Here is an 11376-nt window from a genome sequence, read left to right as displayed (position 1 = left end):
GTTATTAGATTTAGGGGGCAATTACTTTTTCACGTAGTGCCAGGCAGGTTTGGACAGCTTTTTTCCTTTAATAAATGAAATCATAATTTCAAAACTGCAGTTTGTATTTACTCAGGTTATCTTTGTGTAATATTAAATTTGTTTTGATGATCTGAATATTTTAAGTGTGACAAATATGCAAACAATTAAAAAAACAGGAAGGGGCAAAAACTTTTTCACACGACTGTATATATATAATTATATTTGAATTATATTAATATAATATAATTACAGTTTGTGTGAAAGAGTTGAAATAACATGGCTGACATGGATAATATCAGCACAAAAATAAAATAAAATAAACCTCTGCTCTCTATTTGTCTTTCTCTTATTCTGTTTATAGTTTTACTTGGATGTGTTTCTTTGTGTGTGTGTGTGTGTATGTGTGTGTCTAAAGTCTTATTCAGATACAACTGGTTTTTGAAAATCCCGTTTGGATAGTACTCATATTGGGAATGGGCTGATAATGATACTGATAATACGAAAACTTGATAAATATTGTCATGGTTGGTAAATGACATATTAAAACTCTGTACTATATTGTCTAAATAAATTCAAATCAAAACATTAAAAAGTAAAATTTGTCATTTTAAATGCGACAAGTGAATTTAGGCACAACATAATGGACAATAAAAGACCCAATAAAAAATAAAATAAATAAAAATAAAAATAAAAATAAAAATAAAAATAAAAATAAAAATAAAAATAAAAATAAAAAATAAAATAAAATAAAATCACCAGAGACTGCAATCTTGTGAACTCATACCAACAGAAATACAAAAGAGGACCTTCATAATGAAGACTGATTTTGATATTGCCTGGTTTTATAGAGTGATTTTATGCAATTTTATTTTTGTAAATGTTGACAATATATATGCGTGTGTGTGTGTGTGTGTCATAATTAGTATGTCTTAATTTTGATTTAAAATTCATGATTTAAAATGTCTTAATTTATTTTAAAAAATAAAGGGAAAATCAAATAAAACTGTTATTTCATAAGAGTGTAGTATTTCAGCTCTATTTAACATAGTTTACCATGTTTAAATCCAGTACGGTGCAGAAAATGTGTATAAAAACTAAAAGGTAGGTATCATACACACCATGGCTTGACAGCTAACTCAAAACTCAAAAAGAAGGAAAGAAAGAAACATTTTCTGCTCATGAAAGCTTGCCAGTTCTGCAGGTTTTTGTGTGCTGAAGTAATGTGTATTAATGTACTTGGCATTTAAAGAGCCCTTCTGTTGGTATAAATATATTTCTACTTTAATTACTGGTTGTTTTTGACATATCACATAATTTAAACAAAATAACTTTTTTTGCCAAAAACAATATAAATATCCTGGTATACTGAGTGATTATCATGGGTTATTACATGGTAGCAACATACCGTTCCCCCCCAAAAAATTGTGGTCATGGTGCCATGTTAAAACAAAATCCATCTTTTTGTTTGTTAGTGTGGAGCACTAAATTATGATCTCCGTTTTCAATTACCCACTGTATACCCACTTAGCAAAGACATTTTCATTATAAAGCACTGGTTATAATGGCTCATTATGCAGAGAAGTGGAGCTCTGCAGTCCAAAAACAAATTAGAAGGGCTTTTGCCATTGTTAGATCTGCGAGTGTCGACAGAAGTCGTGCTAAGTGGAGGGCTGTGCTTGGCACACGCTCTCTGGCATTGCCATATGGATCCAGCTGCAGTGGCTCTCTCCGGTTCATCAGTGCAACCCACTTCCCAAGTTGCCTTTTTGGCCTGCATTTGGCAGGCGAGCAAGTCCAATTTCCACAATGTTATGAACATTTTACGCACAAGTAGATTGAGGATACTAAGGGAGAATGGGAATGCCAAAATCCTGGAAATTAAATAAGTTGGCACAGCGTGCCGCACTAGCTCTTGACGTCCCGGTTCAGCAACCTTGAACCAGTTTGTTAGCATCCCAAATGAACAGTGACGGGGCAAAGATATGAATTGCATAAATAAAAGAATGAGTAAACAAACCGGAGTGAAGGCCGAAGCGGGTCTCGTGGCAATCCAGGGGCTTGAGCTCCATGGTTAATGATCAGCAAATAGCTGGGCGCGCAGATAAAATTCAGTTGGACGTAAAAACGGCAAGTGTCAGCCACATGGAAAACTCAAAAGCAAATTTGAAACCGCCTGCCTGACTTACCTCACAAATCCCAAACAGTATCTCTAGAAACACTTGTTTCGCTCCCAGCGCTTAATGTACTTGAATTCCTTTGAATACTTTTCAAGTTTTCAGTGAGGCATTTTGTTTAAAATATTCAACATTGCATCATATTTAAACAGCTAAAATATTTTTTTTTTGTGATGTGATGTCTCAAAACCAAACAGTAATTAAGGTAGAAATATATTTATATCAGCAGAAGGGCACTTTTAAATGCCAAGTAAATTAATACACGTTACATCAGCGCACAAAAGCCTGCAGAATTGGCGAGAATTCACCAGCAGCAAACACTGGCACAATTTTTTTTTTTTGTTGTTGTTTTTTTTTCGAGTTAGCTGCGAATGTGTTGCTCTACTGAGTTAGTCTCATCACATAGATTTTTATGCTGGTGCTGGTTAATTGGCTCAGAAAACTATTTATGCATTTCACGCCCCACATTACCATCTCTTCACAGAATGTCCTGAATCATTCATTTGAATATGGATAAAATAGGCCATAATGTGACAACTTTGGAAGAAAATTAGGAACGACAAAAACGTTCACTTTTTGAGTCTATATTTCTAGTTAACACAGTGTCATAACCGCAGATGAATTGCAGATTTTCTTTGTTAGTCTGAAGGGTGAAATAAATTCACAACATCGTCCCGCCACTGCAATCTAGGCATGTGATTTGGCTCTTTAAAATGCTGACATCGACCACACAGTGCGTCTGGATATGTGCCCAGTCAAACTGCTCTTCTCCATCATTTGATGAATAACTTTCGCAATGATCAATACAGAATGTACACAAACATCATCCCTTTTAATAGCACGGCATTAATTGCGGCAAGTAAATAGTGCGAGGTTTTTTGACTAAGGTGCGATAATGAGCCTCCACGCTTTTTTTTTTTACGCATCTGTGGTTCCATGAAGAACATCCATGGAATCTTTCCACTGCTCAAAATGTTCTTTATAGTGGAACAGGTTCTGTAAATGTTCTTTGCACCAAAAAAAAAACAATGGTTCTTTTAAGAACTGTTCTTTAAAGTCTTCTATGGCATTGCTGCAAAAACCCTTTTGGAAACTTTATTTTTAATCGTAATTTACATAAAAAGGAGGTGAGTGTGCACTAAAAATAATGATAATGGCTTGCAGTAATTTAAATACAGTGCAGTACTATTTCAGCGAATTTAGTGACGTTTTTTGTCACTAGACAAATAAAAAATCAACAGATTTGATACAGCACGTACTGTAGCTGCGTACTACATATCAATTAAGTTCAGATTGGCTGTGATTGTTTTTGCTTTGTGGAGCATTTCGCTTTCATTAAGGACAGAAAAGCTGCTCACTTCCAATTAGGACGATGTCTGAGTTGAGTTTAACAGTAAAGACTTACATCCTTAAGCCTGTGAAGTCGACAGGGTGGTCAAATCAGCTGGAAATAAGTTTGTTCCATATGTGATCTTTTCAATGTGCTTTTATTTGCTGCTTGTTAAAATGGCCGCAGGCCTGAAGGGGACACTGGGTTAGTTGAGGCCTTGTTCCACCACAGTGATTTCTTGGCACCCAAAATTTTCCATTGGCAGAATAATTCCTTGTGGATCTTGTGCCCTTTTACATGCTTGAACACTGGCTGGGCCGATAGAGAGCCTAGTGAACCATAAATACCAGCGCCATCCCTAGAGCAGAATGACTGGCAAAGTGTCAGAGAGAAACAAACTTTTGTTTTTTCGCTTTTTTCTCAGAATGGACAGTCCTCATAAATCAATGGACGCTGACGCTGTTAATCTTCTCCGCTTTGTCACATGCTAAGATCAGTGTTTCATTTTCCAGGTGAAGGAAAGTAATGAATCATTCATTTCAGAAAACTCTGAAGCACTGCGTTTTCTCTCAGGATACAAGGACCGCACTACATTGCTCATTCGTTTCCTGTTTTAAAATAAAACTTGTGAAATGTAATTACTGGCACACATAGACAGGTTTACTGAGCCTGTGAAATGGCTTGAAGGGATAGTTCACCCAAAAATGAAAATTATGTCATTTAACAGCACAATCTCAGGGTCATTTGTAACTATGTTCACTGTAAAAAATGTCACTGTTAAATTACAGCAAACTACTGGCAGCTAGATTCACCAGCATAATGCTGTAATTTTACAGTGTTCCTACTGTAATCTGTAACAACAGTTTATTACTGTAAAAAATATTACAGTACCATGCCGTAGAAAATATAAGCTTTACAGTATAATACTGTCATTACACTGTTATTGTAGTATTCCAACTGTAATTTCATAAGCTTTTTATTATTGCAAAATGTATTAAAGTACTGTATAATGTGATCTTAACTGTAACACTGCTAGAAGCTAATGATTTCAAATTTACATTCTAAAATTAAATACTACTTAAAATTACTTGAACACAAATTACTCGGACAAGAGATGGCTTTAAAACATTAGGCTTTTATTAAAGCATTATTAATGACACTGTTTCCACTTCACCAGTGAGACTGGACTGAACAAAACAAAATGCTATGACTTCTGGTTGCAGAACATGTGACTTCACCTTAATAAATACTGTCCCACTCAAAGTTCATGAGGTTTTTATAAAACCTTGCCCTGTCTTCTTTGACACCACCGTCACTTTCCCTCTCGTGGTTCACACCAATGAAGTGCCTAAAATGTAATAATAGAGAAATATTGGATGTTAGGCATGGCAAGTAAAGATTAATTGGGGTCACTGCATGAAAAGAGCTGTATCCGGACCTACAGTGTTTGACAGAAATGAAGAAAGAGAGAGGTGGGGTGGGAGGTAAAAAGAGAGAATGACTATTTCTGAACAAAGCTGGGAAGAGGGGCAAAAAAATCAAACAATATTTACCTTTGAACAAACCCCAATGTCCTTGTAGCTTTCTCTTGGTTTTGTAAGTTGAAGACAGTAGCTGGCTTTTAATACTGATCATCCAACCTCCAATTGTGACTTGTCACCAGCAACTGATGCAGACAACAACAATAGTTAATGTTCAGAAACATTATGAAATATAGGTATCAGCCTACACACCGTAACAGCAAAATACAAACAATCTTTAAGGTTCTCTCTGACAGAATAATATAATGATTATGGTATAATTATAACTCTTAGCATAACTTTAGTGCACATTTCAATAAACCGCACAACAAATGGTAAAATAAAGCCCAGTCTATCACATAGATTTTACAAAAAAAATTCAATGGATGATTACATATACCACGGACATTTGATTAGATTGCAAAATAACAAAAGTTAAACTCGAATGAACAAGCTTGCTAACTTAGTTAGCTGATTTGTTTACCGTTCACTGGATATGAAAATAAATAAATTGAATTGTTATTGGTAACTTAATTCAGTAAAAAGATATAACAGTCTGTAACTAATATCACAGGCTAAAACTGACTTTGATAAAAATCGCAATTACCTTAACGTTAGTTGGTGAGGAGAAAAGCAAGCCAGTGAATGCGCCGTCCAATTCGATGCTGGCAGCTCACAAAAATCATCTTTAATTCTGCTTCTTATTCTTCTTTCTCTCGTTAATAACATATTGTAGAGCAGTAATTTTAAACCTGCATGAGTGCACATCTTTTGACTGTTGATGGGAGTTGATGCGTTGTGGTTTTGCTCAGATGTGTTATGAGCGGGCTCAAGCAACAACATCACATGTCTGACTAGACCAAAAATATACTGTACTATACCGTTAAGACTGAACAGTAGCTTGCTGTTAATAGTCTGACTAGACTTAAAAAAATACTGTATTATACCGCTAAGACTGAACAGTAGCTTGTTGTTAATATTTTATCATCATTTACAGTATTTAACTGTATTTACATAGAACGGTACATTACTGTAGAAAATTCCCTGTATTTTTACTGCTATTTTTTACAGTGTGCGTTTTGGTGAAATTATGGCTAATTTGTCTCGCGTGGAAAAGTTTTTTGTTTTTTTTTACAATATGCTTACACCACAGTAACGGTTAAGTTTAGGAATGGACCTTAAAGGGATAGTTCACCAAAAAATGAAAATTCTGTAATTAATTACTCACCCTCATGTCATTTCAAACCTGTAAGACCTTCGTTCATCTTCGGAACACAAATTAAGATATTTTTGATGGAATTTGAAAGCTGTCTGACCCTTCATAGACAGCAACGCAACTGAAATGTTCCCAAGTCCAGAAACGTTGCAAGGAGATCTGTAAAATAATCCATGTGACATCAGGTGTTCAACCGTAATTTTACGAAGCTACGAGAATAATTTTTGTGCGCAAAAGAAAAAAAAAAAGACTTTATTCAACAATTTGTCTCCTCCGCTTCACCCTGTAGAGCCATTTTGGAGAGTATCAGCAGGACGTAAACAAAGTATGCTGTTCTGTGTCAGCTGCGTCATACGGATACGCTGTTTTCGTTCAGATCAAATCACAACAACGTAGGAAACAGATCCGGCGTGATGCAGCTGACACAGAACAGCATACTTTGTTTATGGTTGAACCCCTGATGTCACATGGATTATTTTACAGATCTCCTTGCTACGTTTCTGGACTTGGGAACATTTCAGTTGTATTGCTGTCTATGCAGGGTCAGACAGCTCTCAGATTCCATCAAAAATATCTTAATTTGTGTTCCGAAGATGAACGAAGGTCTTACGGGTTTGAAACGATATGAGGGTGAGTAATTAATGACAGAATTATTCATTTTTGGGTGAACTAACCCTTTAATGCTTACTTTTTTGGTAACACTTCAGTTTATGGACAAGTTTTCACTATTAACTAGTTGCTTCTTAGCATTACAATTGACTGTTTATTAGTACTTATAAAGCACATATTAATGCCTTATTCTGCATGGCCATATTTTAGATCCGTTAATACTACCCCACTAACAACTATTTTACTAACTAGTAATAATCAGCAAATTAGAACTGGTCCCGAAACTAAAGTGTGACCACTTTTAGTTTTTTCCTACAAATTTTACATTTTCATACAATTCACATCATACAAACTGATATGAAATTGCGACCATGCAAAGCACTTCAATTTCATATTAAGTAGCATTTGCTAACCATAATGTTGTTCCAAACCTGTTATTTATTTATTTTTATTTATTTATTTTTATTGTGGTACACAAAAGGACATTTTAAAAAGACTTTCAACTCATTACATAGAATTACAGTTAATAGTGACCACATTTTTTAAACTACAAATTACAATAATAATAAAATGGCAAAAAGCACCATAAACGTGTTCCATATGACTAAGGAAAGGACATTTTATTACTGTAAATTACTGTAAATTACTATGGATGTTCCTCAGCAAATATGAGTCATAATATCTGTTTTTCTGATGATAAAGACTGTACATTTTAAATGTGTATATCTTCTAAAAGTAAATTTTGTAATTTAATAGCACATTAGCATAGACAGTCTCAAAACCACATAAACATGAACTAACAGCTACAAAAGAAACAATTTTGTGCTCATGGTTGTTAGCAGCCTTATTATATTTTAAAGGTATACTGTGCTGCCTGCAGAGAGTATAATTATATTCTGTGGATTACTAAACACTTTAATTGGCAATATTTTGGTGTGGGAGATATTCATTTAAAAAAAAATCAGCAAAAAATAAATAAATATTATTTTCATAATTTTCATAACAATTACCTTGCATTCTGTATTTTGTGGTTATTTAAACATTCTTATTAGAGAATCATAATTAGAGAGCCAGATAGCATGCTTCGAATTATGAACAGCAAATAATGGCATGAGCCCAATTACTAATGCTCTCAGTCATTTTTTATTGGGAGAGGATAAGGGTGAAAAAAGAAGGAAATAATAGACAAGGAAAACAGTGAGAGAGGGAGCTTTCGGATCACCAAAATCTGAAACTAAACAATACATCGCATCTGGTCATTTTCTTTCAACTCTGCGATGTCAAGAGGTAACCCAAGGAAGAAGAGCGAATGAAAGACTGAGTCCATCACCCATTTATCAAGAGTAAGGTGCATGAAATTGGCTTTTAACCTTGCAGTTAGGAGATTTAATTGGAAATCATGCTTTTGCCAGGGGAGAGGAGGGGGGAGGAAGGTGTCCAAACAGCATGATTAATGACTTTTGGGACATGAGACTTTGAGCTAATGAGATACTTGGGGAGGGGCTGAGGTTCAGGTGACTAACCAATCAGGACAGGAGGACTGGAGGAATACGATTTTCTGCATTACACTTATCTGTTGGACATGAGTGACAGCATGTACAAGTGAGGGTAGCTGGTCTGGAACATGGAGCAACAGATGTCACCATGGCCCTTTTGTGAAAGAGACTTACCCTGCAGTCTTTAACACACCCAGCGCCATGCAGGAATCACCTCCCGCACACATGCAACCCACAACAGATGGACAAACAGAGGAACTGATAGAGGGTAAATGAGAAGGCCAGTTTACACAGCTTGTTTCAACATGGTACGTTGTCAGGGTGCGCTTGCAGAGATATGGCACCGCAATTCTGATTGAGCTCCTATTGTATGTCCATTTGACACTAAAAGGATGCTAGAGCTGGTGCTAAATCTGAAACCATTCAACATGTTTCCACAACAGAATAGGCAGTTTTGAATCCAAAGACGCAGAGGAGACGAATTGTTGAATAAAGTCATTATTGTTTGTTTTCTTTGCACACAAAAAGTATTCTCGTAGCTTCTTAAAGTTACAATTGAACCACTGATGTCACATGGATTATTTTAACGATCTCCTTGCTACATTTCTGAGCCTTGATCGTGTAAGGATCCTTGCTGTCTATGGGAGGGTCAGAGAGCTCTCGGAATGCATCAAAAATATCTTAATTTGTGTTCCGAAGATGAACGAAGGTCTTACAGGTTTGGAATGACATGAGTGCGAGTAATTAATGACATCATTTTCATTTTTGGGTGAACTATCCCTTTAAGGTTTTCAAAGAGTGGTTTGTTCATACATCAACCCTGATTTATATAACATTTTATTCCTAAATGCATGGTGAAAATCTATTTTCTTCTGGATTGTTGACAGTATATTTTATGATTCATGGAGTGATAAAAAGAGATATCCAAAAATCCTCTCTAAAACCTACTCTAAAAACTCTAAATATATGTCAACAAAAGGAAGCAAGAATTTTGAAGCTAGCTTTATCCAATGTTCGGATATTGACTAAAAAAAAAAAAAGACCAAAATGATTTCGTCAGATCATTTTGCATGGTAAAATATGTTCTCAAAACTCATAACATCTGTAAACAACGAGTGGGAGGCAGCATGCTCATTTTGGGCATTATACAGTATTATAACAGTTCAACTGGCTGAGCATCACTAGCACCATTATGATGGACAAGAGGTATCAAAATTGCCCCATCTACCCAGGTCAGTCACACCTTAGTATATTCTCTCCTCGCTGTCAATATAAATTGAATCCACACTGAGTCAGCACAGCTCTCAAATATCATCAGCATATAAATCAGCCCGCTTCCACAATGAATAAAAGGTACCTTTTAAATGAAGCAGTCATTTTCAAGTGGTAGATGGGATTCTGGAATATAAATTATGTGCTGACTGTACAAGTGCCGGGCTTGGGTAATTCCACCTGTGCAACTCGATCAGCATATAAATTCATGCCACGCGCTATTTGGCTGTTAATTTATTTTGCTATGCATACATCCACGCATCTGGGCTCGAACACTGTAAATATTTCATATCATCATTTAACATTAACTTGTACAACACGCCACTCGAGTGCTTTGCTAAATGTGTGTCCGTAAATAAACATTATTTTTTTTCCTCCACTGAGGAAGAGGACCATCGTGCACAGCTCTTCCCACAACCAACTAATTTCTGTCCAATCTCGTTGGACCCCTGCAGGGGCTGAGGACGTATCCTTGAACAGGAGCCAAACAGTAGTGTATGTTTTATATTTAAAGGAGCCTGGAGAAGAGCTCTCAGGCTGCTATGGGGAAAAACTGGAGTGGAGCCTGAGATTTTGATATAAATACCTGACCCTTTGCTTCTCACCACTTTCTAATTATATTAGGATTAATTGGCTGGGACCATGAGGGACCGGGGCTGTGGGTATTACTGTGTTAATGCGGAGCACTTTGTCTGGGAGTGTGGGGGCGCTGGTGGGCGACGACCTAATAATGAGACTGGCTGAAAGGTGCGACAAATATAGTAGGGAGTAAACAGCGTGCTGTGGCAAACAGCATCAGGAGCCTTTGATAGAGCCACTTTAACCGAGGGCATTGGATTAAAGAGCTGCTTTACCCACTTATCCATGTGTGACGCTGATACGGAAGTAGCCTCCCGCTGGTACGCTCTCAACCGCTATCGACTTCCCAAAGTCCGGTCCAGTTTGCCTGAGGCGCCTCTGTCTGCACCGACAGGCCCACAGAGACCGGCTGTCCATCACAAATTACAACCGCCTCCATCGCCCGCAATTAACTTCCTCTTCAAGTACAAAGTTAAAGTGATTTATAGTGATCACTGTTTAAACCCCTGTATAAACTCTGTCTTGCCTTGCTATACCTTTCTCACTATTAACGAACTAATAACAACTTTTGCCTCAAACTCCTAAATTGCTGCTTATTTATAGTTAGTAAGGTAGTTGTTTTGTTTAGGTAGGGGGTAGGATTAAAGGATCTAAAAAAAATGGGCATGCAGAATAAGGCATTAATATGTGCTTTAAGGTGACGTGTACACCCATATGTATTGCAAATATGTTTTTGTTTTTTACTTGGTTACACCACATGACATTACTAAAGTCATTCAATTTAAACATGTTGAAAATGGTATAAAATTTGTCAAAATCATAATAAACCAATACAAATGAAAAAGAAGAATTTTAAACTAGACTTTGTTCTCAATTTCTTCCTGAAGTTGTTCCCCTGGCTGTCACGTTTTTTTCCCCCTCTGCAGTCTAAGCCAAGTGGCAGCTAGAACAGCTTCAAGTATAGGAGGCAGCTGAACATGCAGTAGATCTCCCCCATCAAGTTGAGAACATGCTGTCATGTAACACCAAACTTAATTAAAGAAGCAATTAGTCATCTTAAGCAAAGTATTCAGTTTGAATGGAGAAAGAGTTAAGAAAGAACAAAAGAATGAGAGAAAAGTGTGAAAAGATGGACTGAGAGTGGGCGGCAAGGGAGAAG

This window comes from Sinocyclocheilus anshuiensis, unplaced genomic scaffold (assembly GCF_001515605.1).
Source record: "Sinocyclocheilus anshuiensis isolate Anshui unplaced genomic scaffold, SAMN03320099.WGS_v1.1 scaffold569, whole genome shotgun sequence".
NCBI classification, from domain to species: Eukaryota; Metazoa; Chordata; class Actinopteri; order Cypriniformes; family Cyprinidae; genus Sinocyclocheilus; species Sinocyclocheilus anshuiensis.
Note: the sequence above shows the minus strand (reverse complement) of the source record.